Genomic DNA, 15470 nt, shown 5'->3' on the forward strand with positions numbered 1-15470 from the left:
TGACCCAAGTATTTAGGAAACTGTACCCATGTGGGAGACCAGGAAGAAGCTCCTAACTCCTGGCTTCAGACTAGCCCAGCTCTGGCCGTTGCAGCCACTGGGGAGTGAACCAGCAAATAGAAGATTCTTTCTCTCTCTCTCTCTCTCTCTCTCTCTCTCTCTCTCTAACTCTACCTTTCAAATAAATAAATAAATCTTCAAAAAGCAAAGAGCGAATTCACGCAGTAAGCTCATTCATTAGACAAATCATTTTCAAGACTAGCTCTCTACTAAGCACTATTCTAACTATTGAGGATAAAGCACATACCAGAAGAAAGTTCTCTGACCTTGTGGAGCTTAAATTCTTGAAATGACAAGTCATAAATCCCTACTGAAAAGAAATAAATGTATAATTAATGTCAGATGGCAGAAATAAGTGTTGAAAATAAAAATAAGTCAGAATACAAGTAAGAGTGAAGAAGAAAAGCAGCTACTTCATGTCTATTTTATCAGCAATGGGCTATAGGAAGAGCAGAGGTGCAGTAGAAGTGAGGGGAAAGCCACCTAATGGCCCATCCAAAGAATGACCCAGGCAGCAGAAACAATAAGTGGAAGAGTCTAGTGTTAGGAACAATAAGTACAAGAGTCCAGGCTTGACATGTGTGATGAACAGCAAGATCAGCAAGACCAGGCACCTATGTGAAAACAGCAGAGGAGATAGGGCCAGATCAGAAGACAAAGAGAAGCAAAGGTCAGATATGGTACACAGATATGTAAATGACTGTCACGAAAGAAGTTTATGCTCACAGACCTATAGAAATAGGAGGCACAGCATGGTCCACAGAGGCACATGAGGAAGAACCAGTGTTAGGAGACTTAGTGAGTGAGGGGAAATGGTGAGCAAGAGCCTTTATTGTGGTTTCCCTGTGGTGGAATGAGCAAGGCAGGGTAAAGCAGGCTTAGGACTGGATACTTCCAATAATTTCAGCTGGCTCTAGGGCATAAACGCTGTATCTAGGGGTCTGGTACACAGCTCTAGGTGATTATAGCACTGGGACAGGAACCATAAAGGAGACATTTGCTGGTATAGGCTCCTTGGTTTGCACTTGAAAGGCATACTTTGGAATGAGTAGTTCGTTATCTCTAGGACATGGCTAATCCTGAGTCTGTACAGGATCAGTAAGGCCCCAGATATCAAAGAATCAAAATACACAAAGTAAAAAGATGTAGATAAAACAAAGAGTCAACCAAAGAAACAGAGAGGAACGATGTGTGGGGGAAACTGGGAGTGTGGTGTCCCAAAAATTGCTGAGGGAGGAATTTGAAAGTATGCTTCCATTGACAGGCAAAATGAGGAAAAACCTGGCAATCAAATAGATTTGACCCAGTGGAGTCACTGGTGACTTTAGCAAGTGTGATGTGTGGTAGGAAATAGAATCTGATTATAATAAACAGGTTAAGGCTAGAATCAGACAGTATGATTTATGGACAAGTATAGACAATGGCTTCAATGGGCACTCTCAAAGTAGCAAAGACATGAGAAAGTAGGGGAGGATGCTGGGGAAAGGGGGGACTTTTAAAAGGTAGACCCTGGAGCAGGCATTTAGCCTAGTGGTAAAGATGTTCACCTCCCACATCAAAGGGCCTGGGCTTGATTCCCAGCTTCAGCTCCTGACTCCAGCAGACCCTGGGAGGCAGCAGTGATGGCTCAAGTAATTAGGTTCCTGCCACCCACATGGGAGACCAGGATTGCATTCCTAGCTCCTGGCTCTGGTCCCAGCCATTACAGGCATTTGAGAGGAAATCAGCTGATTAGAGTGTGTTCTCTCTCCAATTTCTCTCTCTCCTTCTCTCTCTCTCTGTCTCTCTCTGTGTCTGTCTCTCTCTGTCTGTCTCTCTCTCTCTCCCCCTAATAAATGAATCATAGCTCTTATTCACATTAGTGTATGTGTTGATTGGATTAACAACGAAGAAGAGAACAACTGGTAGTGGAGACAGGGAAAGGGCAAATGAGGAGCTGAGTCCTTTAGAAAACAAGAGGCAACAGGATCCTGGAGAGAAACACAGAGACTATTGCCTTTAGGGAAGAGACTCATTGTTATGTGATGATCAGAATCACTGTGCAACCACAGATGTAATTACACTGGACCTAATTATGGACCTTACTTTCATCTGGTTCCTGCTAAACTCTGTCAGTTTTGGAATGAGCTAACCAACTGCAGGAGAGAATGGGAAAGTAAACTTCTTAGAGATGTTTGGTAGGATTATTAGGTTTGTTATCATCACAAGTGTGTGATGATCACCAATACATTAGGGGCTTGATACAACTGCAGTGCCATCAGAGAGCTGGGATTTCAAGACCTATACCCCAACTTATATACATGAAACCCAAAAGAAATTCAAAAACAAAGAAAGAAGTTGGTCCCATCCCTGATGAAGTTTCTAAAGAGCTGGGAAAGGCAAAACTAACACAACAACTAGAAACAAAATTGGAAATATATAGACAAGGTGTTATCATCCAGATGTCTTTATTCATGATCCTTTTTATTAGTTATCTAAAAATTATTGCAAACAACTAACAAAAAGGGCAGACTCAAAAATCAATTTATATTTAACTTGGTGTTTTGTATATTTATTCTTATCACAATAATTTCTGTTACTGAAATTAGGTTAGAATGCAATCAAATCTCAAAAAAGAGGCAAGATAGAAATGGGATAAGTATAAAATAAAACAAAAGGCTGGGCTTCAAATCTTCTTGCAAATATTTAAGATGAACAGCCAAGATGTGTTTTATCTCCTAGATTAAAAGTCAGCAAACTTCTGTAAAGGGCAAGATGGTAAACATTTTAGGTTTGGAAGGTCACAAGGTCTCACTGGAATCACTCAGCTCTGCCTTCATGATGTGAAACAGTGTGAGATGGTGCACACTGAATGAGCATGGCTACATTCTGTAAAACTTTATGGATATTGAAATTCTAGTTTCATGTATTTTCACATGTCATGAAATGTCAGTCTCCTTTTCATTTTGATTCAAAAATGTAAAAGCCACTCTCAGACTTCAGGGCATAAAAAAAATTTTTTAAAAAAACTGGTGGCAAGCTGGATTCGGCCCATGGATCATAATTTGCCACTCTCTCTCCTAGACCATGGTTAGCAACTTAGAGCTAGGGGAAAACGTGTAACCAAACGAGAATTATTGGGCACCTGAATATGTACACAGGCATTATGCCCAAAAATTCTCAGTTACTCAGAGATCAAGCAAACTTACTGAGTGAAAATTGAAAAGACGCCTCAACTATATTCCCACGTGACTTATAAAATGATCTCACATTTGCATCAGTTAAGTATATGCCGTTAAACTCCCCCACCCATGAAAGTTACTAGCTTCACAATATAAGACATGTTTCAAGGGCTAAGGAAAATAACCGACCGTGTCTGCTCATGGCAGGATTTTTAAACATCCATAACTTTGTTATTTCAAAACCAAATTTCTTCAAACAAGGCAAAGCATACATTCTTCACTCTGGGTTATGTACCAGAGATGCCAAGTTTGAAATTTCCAAACAAAGCTGCTTTTGAGTAATCTGAAGACAAAAAAGCATTTGAGAAATTTCTGAACGGCTAGAAAAATAGCATTTTTTTTCACCTTTAGATAACTCTGAAATGGGTAAATGAACTAACACTTACTTTCCAAAATAAATCCATTTGAGGCTAAAACTGAGAAAGAGAAGCCACAGAAATCCTCCACGGATTCCATTAAAGGCTTTTCGTGCCAGAGACTTGAAAGGAAAAAGAACTGAGAATCAGAAAATTTGGATTTCTAATTCTTCTTTGGCTGTAGCCCATTCTCAGCATCACACATTCCCTGTGAAAGTGGGCTCCAGAAGCCACCTTGTAGGGTATAGAAATCTCACCTTGCTAGCATCTTTGCTGATACAATGTTCCCATCAACCTGGAGTAAGAAGTCACAGCACAAAGTTGAGGAGGGCACCCACAAGGGGAGGAGTAACCAGCAGAGGAGGTCCAAGATGAGGAGGAACCCAGTGCAAGGAAGAAGATAGCAGTGACAACAGCAGTTCAATGACATTTGGGGCTTGAGGAGTAGGACAAGATGAAGGCTGCTGAAATAACAAAATATGTTAGAATATGAGAACCAGGCCGGCGCCGCGGCTCACTAGGCTAATCCTCCGCCTTGCGGCGCCGGCACACCGGGTTCTAGTCCCGGTCGGGGCACCGATCCTGTCCCGGTTGCCCCTCTTCCAGGCCAGCTCTCTGCTGTGGCCAGGGAGTGCAGTGGAGGATGGCCCAAGTGCTTGGGCCCTGCACCCCATGGGAGACCAGGAGAAGCACCTGGCTCCTGCCATCGGATCAGCGCGGTGCGCCGGCCGCAGCGCGCCAACCGCGGCGGCCATTGGAGGGTGAACCAACGGCAAAAGGAAGACCTTTCTCTCTGTCTCTCTCTCACTGTCCACTCTGCCTGTCAAAAAAAAAAAAAAAAGAATATGAGAACCAACTTTTTCAATGCTGGAGAAAGGATTTGTAGATTTGAAAAAGTAAAAACCCAAATAGACCAGGATTGGAATTGGAGGTATCAATGTGAAGCCATGGTTTTCAACATATGTAACAGACAAATACAGGTACAAGTATAGATATAAATGTGTGTATATACAAGTGTGTCTGTGTATGTGTACATATTTATATATGTCCTGTAGCTCTGGCCATGGCAAGAGCCTAGGAGAGCAACACTCCAAAAGCAAATTGCAGATCAAACACTCTAAACTTCACTTCTGAATACCATTCTTCACTAAACACAACAGAGGCATTTTAGAGAAATGGCCTGTTCCAAAGCTGGAGCTGGAGCAAGGAAATTTTAAGATGACCCTGGAGCTAGAGGCAAGGAGGTGCTCAAAGTATACTTGGGGCCATGACAAAAGGACATAGAAGATTGAAGGCATCCCTGCTGGCCAAATCTGAGATAATCCGAACATCAGAGTAAATAATGATAGCAATGAATGATAACCTTTGAATAAATAGGAAACCATGAGTTCATTCAGATATTAATTCATTAATTAAAAACTCGATAAGGAATGAGTTTACATGATCTCAAAGTCATTTTCTACAATGTGTTTATTCATTTCAAAGGGGAAAGGAACTTTACAGTGACATATCTGGAAGATGCCACCTTAATCAAGCTATCAGAATGAATGTCATCAATAAAGGACAAATTGAATTTCTGTAATAACAAGAACAAACAGTCATTCTCCTTGTCAGTACATGGAATTATTGTACTTCCTCGTCTTCCTAAAGTTAGGCATGACCTTATGACTTCCATTGGCCACGAAACATGAGAAGTGACACAAATTATTGTCTTCCAGAAGATTTAAGAGCCAGCATGTGATTTACTGCTTCTCTTTCATTTTATTTTTCTCACACTGTGTTGGTGCTTGCATGTGCAACAACGGAACCTATATTGGCCTTAGTCCACTGACAACATTAAGAAAAGCCCCAATCCCACCCTATCTTCTATGGAAATATAGCACAATCCAAAAATAAATCTTTATTGTATTAAGTCACTGTTCTAGAGGTTGCTAATCAGCACAGCATAATTTAGCTTTTCTTGACTGATACATTGGCTGATGGCATAGTTTTATTATGTTTGTCTGCTCAATAAAACATAAAATTCATCAAGGGCAGAAATGATGCAATTTAATTCTTCTCTAAAAATCTGTGTTTCCTCCTGCCTTGCCCAGCAAAATAAATGGCAACAACATCCACCCAATTCTCAAAGCCAGAAACCTGATTTTATACCTTTGTGTCCCTCTAGAATTTTTATTCATCCATGATCTGACTTGTCCACAGTACCTTCTGAATATCTCTGGAATCTCCACTTATTTCCAGGTTACTTCACTATTGAAATTCAGAACATCTTCTTTCTTACACTAGCCTCTTCGGAATCTCCTGGCTTCTAGACTGCCCTCTCCCAACCCTTCATCACACTGTATTAGAGTTGGAATTTCTAAAACAAAAACATAATTATGCCGGTGCCATGGCTTACTTTGTTAATCCTCCGCCTGTGGCACCAGCATCTCATATGGGCGCCAGGTTCTAGTCCTGGTTGCTCCTCTTCCAGTCCAGCTATCTGCTGTGGCCCAGGAAGGCAGTGGAGGATGTCCCAAGTGCTTGGGCCTCTGCACCCACATGGGAGACTGGGAAGAAGCACCTGGCTCCTGGCTTCAGATCAGCGCAGCAACGGCCGTGGTGGCCATTTGGGGAGTAAACCAATGAAAGGAAGACCTTTCTCTCTGTCTCTCTCTCTATCTCTCTCTCTCTCTGTCTATAACTCTGCCTGTCAAATATATAAAAAAAAAACATAATTATGGCCGGCGCCGTGGCTCAACAGGCTAATCCTCCGCCTTGCGGCGCCGGCACACCGGGTTCTAGTCCTGGTCGGGGCACCGGATTCTGTCCCAGTTGCCCCTCTTCCAGGCCAGCTCTCTGCTGTGGCCAGGGAGTGCAGTGGAGGATGGCCCAAGTGCTTGGGCCATGCACTCCATGGGAGACCAGGAGAAGCACCTGGCTCCTGCCATCAGATCAGCGCGGTGCACCGGCTGCAGCGCGCCAACCGCGGCAGCCATTGAAGGGTGAACCAACGGCAAAGGAAGACCTTTCTCTCTGTCTCTCTCCTACTGTCCACTCTGCCTGTCAAAAAAATAAAATAAAATAAAAAAAAATTATGTCACTCCCATGCTTTGAGCACTTCCAAGGCTCTCCATAACATATAAACTCTATTATGACATCCCAGGCACATTCTTTTTTTTTGACAGGCAGAGTGGACTGTGAGAGAGAGAAAGGTCTTCCTTTACCATTGGTTCACCTTCCAATGGCCAATTGTGGAGACTGCGCTGATCCGAAGCCAGGAGCCAGGTGCTTCTCCTGGTCTCCCATGCGGGTGCAGGGCCCAAGGACTTGGGCCATCCTCCACTGCACTCCTGGGCCACAGCAGAGAGCTGGACTGGAAGAGGGGCAACCGGGACAGAATTCTGCACCCCAACCAGGACTAGAACCCAGTGTGCTGGCGCCACAGGCAGAGGATTAGCCTACTGAGCCATGGCACCAGCCCCAGGCACATTCTAAACTGGTCCACTATAGCAGATAAGATCCACCCATGAAGACAGAGAATTTTGTCTAGTTTGTTCATGGCTGTATCTCTGTCATAGCACAGAGTCCCCATTGTGGACATTTTATCAGTTTATGTTAGACCAATAGTCCTTGCCTATCTCCAGGCTTACTCACATTTCTCTTCTTCTTCCTCCTCACACCTCTGTCACACACTCCTCTCCAAACTCATGTTCCCTCTGGCTGGGAGACACTTCCTTCCTCTGAATTTGCCCAGGCTGGCCTACCTCAACCTTCAAATCACATCTTCAATGTCACTTTCTTATAGAGGAAGGTCTTCCTCCCATCTCATTCAAAATAGCCCCACACCATTGCTCTCTTAGCAAATTCTTTTTTTTTTTTTTTTTTTTTTTGACAGGCAGAGTGGATACTGAGCGAGAGAGACAGAGAGAGACAGAGAGAAAGGTCTTCCTTTTTGCCGTTGGTTCACCCTCCAATGGCCGCTGCGGCCAGCTCATCTCGCTGATCCGAAGCCAGGAGCCAGGTGCTTATCCTGGTCTCCCATGCGGGTGCAGGGCCCAAGGACTTGGGCCATCCTCCACTGCCTTCCCGGGCCATAGCAGAGAGCTGGCCTGGAAGAGGGGCAACCAGAATAGAATCCGGCGCCCCAACCGGGACTAGAACCCGGTGTGCCGGCGCCGCAAGGCGGAGGATTAGCCTGTTAAGCCACGGCGCCGGCCTCTCTTAGCAAATTCTCCCTTTTTATCCTCCTTAGCACATTTCACAATGCATTGTTTTTTATTCATTAACGTATCCTCTCCCACTAGAATAAAAACTCCTTAAGGAATATCTGCCTAGCTTTTGCCTGACAACATGGTTATCACTCAAGAGATAAATGAATGAGCCCCTATTTGGTTTCAAGACTCTCTCCCATCATATCTAGGTGGGCTGTACTTTCTATTGTACTATGTAACCCATGTGCAACATCATATGTTAGAGATTGTGATTGACTTGTGTCACTGATTACAGGTTACCAAGTGATTTAGGTATGAACAAGATTTCATGATTAAATATCATTTTAGAGGCCGGTACTGTGGCATAGGGGATAAGGCCGCCACCTGTAGTACCAGAATCCCATATGGGCACCGGTTTGGGACCCAGCTGCTCCACTTCTGATCCAGCTCTCTGCTTTGGCCTGGGAAAGCAGTAGAAGAAGGTCCAAAGCCTTAGGCCCCTGCACCACGTGGAAGACCTAGAAGAAGCTCCTGGCTCCTGGCTTTGGATCAGCACAGCTCTAGCTATTGCTGTCAACTGGGTAGTGAATCAACGGATGGAAGACACCTCTCTCTCTCTCTCTCTCTCTCTCTCTCTTTCTGCCTCTCTGCCTCTCTCTGTGTGTAACTCTTTCAAATAAATAAATAAATATCATTTTAATTATCTTGACATTTTTACTGATACTAACTTTTCCATTTTACCTTGAACATCTCCCAAGACACCAAATACAGCTTATGCTACAAATACCACAGAGTGTAATGAAATTAAAATGTCACCAACATGAAGAGGAGCAACATTTTATTTATTTATTTTTTTGACAGGCAGAGTGGACAGTGAGAGAGAGAGACAGAGAGGAAGGTCTTCCTTTTTCCGTTGGTTCACCCCCCAATGGCCGCTGCAGGCAGCGCACCATGCTAATCCAAAGCCAGGAGCCAGGTGCTTCTCCTGGTCTGCCATGTGGGTGCAGGGCCCAAGCACTTGGGCCATCCTCCACTGCACTCCCTGGCCACAGCAGAGAGCTGGCCTGGAAGAGGGGCAACCGGGACAGAATCCTGCACCCCAACCAGGACTAGAACCCAGGGTGCTGGCGCCGCAGGCAGAGGATTAGCCTATTGAGCCATGGCGCTGGCCAATAGCAACGTTTTAATGAACTGTGAGGTTTCCTGTCAAAATGTGTAACTAACTAGGTAATTTTTGACAAATCTAAAATGAACTTAGAAGTGAGCTGGAAAGTGCTCCTTGCCCATGCCCACTGCTGGAGGTGGAGTCAAATACCCTCCTTGTCCCCTGTGGCTCTCCCTCCCATCCTGGCATGTTTGGATTTGACTCTTTTGATCACAAGGAACAGAGATCTACTCTAGATGCCTCAGGAAATGAAAGTTTATTGTAAGAATCTGCATAGTAATAAAGAAAATGGGAATGTCAGCCAGGAAGCTAGACTTCAGTACAATTCAGGAAAAGATAAATAACAAAGCCAAGAGGAAATACTGAAATTCAGGCACACACTAAAGGGTTGTTCTGAATACAAACCAGTTCAAGGAATATCAGGAAAAATTCTCAGGGTTTTCATTCCAAAGCCCTGCCCTTGATCCCACTCAGATACTCTGCCTTTCTGCTTTGCTACCTATGGAGTCCCACGCCTTCCCCCACACACATAACCTCTTCACTCTCTCTCTTTCGTGGCTGTTTCTACCTATTGATTAGTTCATCGTCCTTAAGACCTTACTCTGCTCATGACACCTCATGACTACAACTCTACATCTGTGTTTACTTCCCACATTTCTTTATCTTCAGTTCCCTGCCCTTGACAAAATGTGTCCTGCTTCCGAACAACCCATGCCTAAGAATGCACACTGATGGGACAGTTCTTTCTGATTGGTCAGAGTAGCCTTCATGTCCATGCTTCCATATCTTTACTCAGCTGTGCCTGGGAGGATAGAGACACATGACTAGGACCACAGTAGGAGCTGAGATTATGAACATTTCCCTGAGAAGGAGCTGTGAGCAGGCATATATCATGGATTACACATTCAATATTGAGCACTTACCACTGATGTATTTGTTATAATATTTTGACAACTGCACTGTATTACAACTGGCTTCCTTTGTGATTTCATGTGCTTTATTTTATGCTTCTGCAATCACTGTTCTGACAAGGCTTCCACTAGCTTTACTGGACTGCCGAAGGGATCCATGCATGGTACAGAAAAGCTTAAGATCCCTTGTCCTAGACCCAGAAATCCTTGAGGATATGGATGGTGTCTCACTCTCTGCTGAACCTTTAGGGTCCAGCACAATGCTGAACATGCAAAGGACGTGAAAACATTTGTGGAAATAATGAATATTTAAGACCCTAGCATTTAAAATGTGCCTGGCTCGTGGAAGGCACTCCATGAAAGTTCTTAAATGAATAACTCAACTTCTGAAGCCCCCACTTGCTGGCCCATGGCCTCCCTCCTTGAGTCTCATCCAGTTGATTGTGCATTCCAGCAGACTGAAGCAAGGAATCATTTATCAAGTAGGCTGGTACATTATCAACAGCTAATTTTTACAACAATGCAAAATCCTCAGTCACTCATAAATTACTTCAAGATAAACACCAGGCCTTGAAGTGAAGTGCTGCCAGATTCATGAACAGTTGAACTGTTCCAGAATCTGATGAGCGGCTTCTAACTGGAGGGCCTCCTGGAAGGGGAATTCTCCACCACTGGAGATGGGCCTGTTATTCAGCCATCTATGTTCCAGGCCTTACACAGCACATATTTTCAAGCCAGCTGAGGGTCAGTGAAGCAATGTGAGGACTTGGACAGACTGCCTTGTGTGCAGAGTTAACTGGCTCATATGATTTCCTTGGCCCCATAACCTGACCAGCTGAGCTAATCATCTCTACCACCTCAATGGATTCAGAGCCTCCCCAAAAAGGAGCATGGTGCAGAAGGAAGCCACAGGGATACAGACCTAAGCAGACGGAATTCTTGAATAACAACACTGATATTCACTTCCTGCTCACAATAATGGCAAAGTACTTCAAAGTTACCACCTCCTTCCTTACTCCACCCAAGCCCTGACCCCTGAGTGTCTGACAACAAAGAGCAATGAAGGTCATGTCCTCAAGCATCTTGCAAGATTGCTGGCAGTGATACCAAGAAGAACCCATCCAGATTTTTTGCTATGATATATTTTGAGTATTCTTTTGCCAACTTTACATGAGCTTTGCTTTTGATCCACCCAGAAGAATACAGTAAGAACAAGGTTCACATGCTTCTCTCCCTTCCCTGGAAAATCCTTCCTAACTGGCACAGAGACTGGCAGGGCTGTTATGTGCTCTAAGAGAGGGAAATTTATGGAGGACTTAGCATGCATGAGAAATAGCACTGGGCACTTTACATCTGGAATTTAATTTAGAGCGATTGATATTTAAAAGCTACTGAAATCGCCTTCTCTCTAACCTGCCTTTAGAATTAGTCCTTAAAAGTTAAACTACTACCAACTGAGTACCAATACATGAGTACTCAGCATGTTTTTGATGCATTCGTGAATGAAGAAAATGATAAAACTAATAGAATGAAATACTGCTATATAACTCATCTAAGGATTTATCAATCAGGCTAATAAATTGTCATTCTTGTCATGCAGGAAAAAATGGTCAATGAGATACTTTGATTTTAGAGTTTCAGTTATTGACATATTTGTGCCAAGAATGCACTTAATACAACTAGATGCATAATAAATTTTGAAGTTGATAGTAGTAAATGAGAGTTATGGGAACTATGCCACCAGTGAGATGCCATCACAGGAGATGACAAGAGGGCACAAAGTAGGATGGCCAGCCTGTCCAGAACTGCCTCTAAAATATTCTTAGAGGGGCTGGCATTGTGGCGCAGTGGGTTAACGCCCTGGCCTGAAGCGCCGGCCTCCCAATGGGCACCGGTTCTAGTCCCGGCTGCTCCTCTTCCCATCCCACTCTCTGCTATGGCCTGGGAAAGCAGTAGAAGATGGCCCAAGTGCTTGGGGCCCAGCACCCACGTGGGAGACCCAGAAGAAGCTCCTGGCTCCTGGCTTCGGATTGGTGCAGCTCCAGCCATTGCAGCCATCTGGGGAGTGAATCAACTGTCAGAAGACCTCTCTCTCTCTCTCTCTCTCTCTCTCTCTGCCTCTCCTCTCTCTGTGTAACTGACTTTCAAATAAATAAATAAATCTTAAAAAAAATTCTTAGAGTATTCTTTCATTCTCAGAGTTTCCTGATTTGCATATTAATCACTTAGACTGAATATTGTTAGGATGTTAATTCTCCACAAATTGATCAATAGAATCAACAAACTATCAAAATCCCAGCAGTCTTTTTTTGTGGAAATGTCAAACTGCCTCTAAAACTTATGGCAATGTAAAGACCAAGGAGAGTCAAAACAATCCTGAAAAGAAGAAAACAAAACTGAAGGACTAACACTACCTCGGGTCAAAATATTATAAATCTATAACAATCAGTATTTTGTGGTATTGATGTAAAGATAAGAATAAACAATGAAACAGAATGGAAAGAGCAAAAGCATACCCATACATATGTGTAAAACTGACTTTTAACAAGCATGTAGGAGCAGTCTAGTAGGGAATGAATAATCTTTCTAGTAAATGGTGTTGGAATAGTTATTCATATGTAAAAAATTAAACTTTGCTTCCACTTCTTGCACCAAACCATACACAAAAATTGGCTCAAAATTTTCATAGGCGTAAAGATAAACCTAGAGCCATAAAACCTCTATGAGAAGACCTGACTTTGGATTAGGCACAAAAGAACAAATTTGATAAATCAAATTTCATCAAAATTTTATGTTTGCACTGTACACTAAACTGTTAAAGAATGAAAAAATAGGGGCCGGCACTGTGGTGTAACAGGTAAAGCCACTGCCTGCCATGCCGGCATCCCATATGGGTGCCAGTTGCAGTCTGGACTGCTCCACTTCCAATCCAGTGCCCTGGTGGTGCACCTGGGAAAGAAGCAGAAGATGGCCTAAGTCTTTGGGCCCCTGCACCCACATGGGAGACCTCGAAAAGGCTCCTGGCTCCTGGCTTTGGATCATCCCAGCTCCAGCCGTTGCAGCCCTCTGGGGAGTGAACCAGCAGATGGAGGATCTCTCTCTCTCTTTCTCTCTCTCTCTCTCTCTCTCTCTCTGTCTCTCGCTATCTCTCTCTCTCTCTCCCTCTCTCCTTTCTCTCTCTCTCTCTCTGCCTCTGCCTCTGTAACTCTGCCTTTCAAATAAATAAATAAATCTTTTCAGAGTTGATGAACTCAAGAGGCTTCCATAGCCTTGGCAACTCATGACAAGAGCCTCGGATGATTACTGACATCATAAATAAGAGTGTCGGCCGGCGCCGCGGCTCAACAGGCTAATCCTCCGCCTTGCGGCGCCGGCACACCAGGTTCTAGTCCCGGTCGGGGCACCGATCCTGTCCCGGTTGCCCCTTTTCCAGGCCAGCTCTCTGCTGTGGCCAGGGAGTGCAGTGGAGGATGGCCCAAGTTCTTGGGCCATGCACCCCATGGGAGACCAGGAGAAGCACCTGGCTCCTGGCATCGGATCAGCGCGGTGCGCCGGCCGCAGCGCGCCAGCCGCAGCGGCCATTGGAGGGTGAACCAACGGCAAAAAGGAAGACCTTTCTCTCTGTCTCTCTCTCTCTACTGTCCACTCTGCCTGTCAAAAATAAAAAATAAATAAATAAATAAATAAGAGTGTCAATTGTTAAATCAACAACAGGAGTCACTGTGAACTTACTCCCCATGTAGGATCTCTGTCCTTAATGTGTTGTACTATGTGAATTAACGGTGTAACTAGTACTCAAACAGTACTTTACACTTTGTGTATCTGTGTGGTGCAAACTTGAAATCTTTACTTAGTATATACTAAATTGCTCTTCTGTATATAAAGATAATTAAAAATGAATCTTGATGTGAATGGGATGGGAGAGGGAGTGGGAGATGGGATGGTGGCAGTTGGGAGGGAGGTTATGGGGGGAAAAGCCGCTATAATTCAAAAGTTGTACTTTGGAAATTTATATTTATTAAATAAAAGTTGAAAAGAAAAATAAATCAATAAATATTTTAAAAAATGAAAAGATAAGCCACAGATTTAGGAGAAAATAGTTACAAAACATGTATCTGGGGGCTGGCGCTGTGGCTCAGTGGCTTAAAGCCCTGGCCTGAAGCACCGGCATCCCATATGGGCGCCGGTTCTAGTCCCGGCTGCTTCTCTTCTCATCCAGCTCTCTGCTATGGTCTGGAAAAGCAGTAGAAGATGGCCCAAGTCCTTGGGTCCCTGCACCTGCGTGGGAGACCCAGAAGAAGCTCCTGGCTCCTGGCTTCAGATCGGCACAGCTCCGACCATTGCGGCCATCTGGGGAGAGAACCGGCAGATGGAAGACCTCTCTCTTTGTATCTACCTTTCTCTGTAACTCTGTCTTTCAAATAAAATTAAATAAATTCTTTTTAAAAAAAAAAAAAGTATCTGATCTGCTATCTAGGAGATCTAAGAACCCTCCAAACAGAAGAAAATGGACAAATCTTTTTTTTTTTTTTCAAATAAATAGGCAAAAGATTTGAACAGATACTTCATCCAAGAAGATATATGCAGGCATGGCAGGCATTTGATGCAATAGTTAAGACACTACTTGGGATGCCCGCATCCCATATTGGAGTGCCTGAGTTCAAGTTGTTTCCATTTCTGATACCAGTTTCCTGCTAATGCAAATTCTTTAAAAAAAAAAAAAAGATTTATTTATTTATTTGAAAGGCAGAGTTACAGAGAGAGAGAGAGAGAGAGAGAGAGAGAAGTCCCCCATCTGCTGGTTCACTCCTCAGATGGCCACAACAGCCAGAGTTGAGCTGATCCAAAGCCCGGAGCCAGGAGCTTCTTTCAGGTCTCCCACATGGGTGCAGGGGCCCAAGGCCTTGGGCCATCTTTTACTGCCTTCCCAGGTGCATTAGCAGGTATCTAATGCCATAGCAGAGAACAGGATTGGAAGAGGAGCAGCCAGGATTAGAACTGGTGCCTATGTGGGATGCCAGCACTGCAGGTAGTGGCTTTACCTGCCACACCACAGCACTGGTCCCATAATGCACATTTTTAAAAATAGCAGGTGCTGGCTCATGTAGCTGGGTCCCTGACATCTACGTGGGAGACCCTGATTGAATTCCTGCTTCCTAGCTTCGGCCAGACCCAGCCCCAACTGCTGTGAACATTTGTGAAGTAAACAAGTAAGTAAATGAGATCCCTCTCTCTCTCTCTCTCTCTCTCTCTCGCACACACACACACACACATACAAACACACACAGAGAAATAAATAAACCAGTAAATCAGTAAATAAACAAATGGGTACACAATCTTAATTGTATGGCTTCATGTGCATGTACACATATCAAAATTTTAATATTATACATGTAAATGTGCACAGTTTATTGAATGTCAATAGTATTTTAATTAGCCTATTTTTAAAAATTTAGTAACTGGCCCAAATTCTCACACTAGGTTCAGAGCTGAAATTTGAGCCCAGGCTATTTGACTCCAGAATCCACAGTTTTAACAGTGTGAGCTACTTACCAGAAAGTTTA

This window comes from Lepus europaeus, chromosome 14 (genome assembly GCF_033115175.1).
Source record: "Lepus europaeus isolate LE1 chromosome 14, mLepTim1.pri, whole genome shotgun sequence".
NCBI lineage: Eukaryota > Metazoa > Chordata > Mammalia > Lagomorpha > Leporidae > Lepus > Lepus europaeus.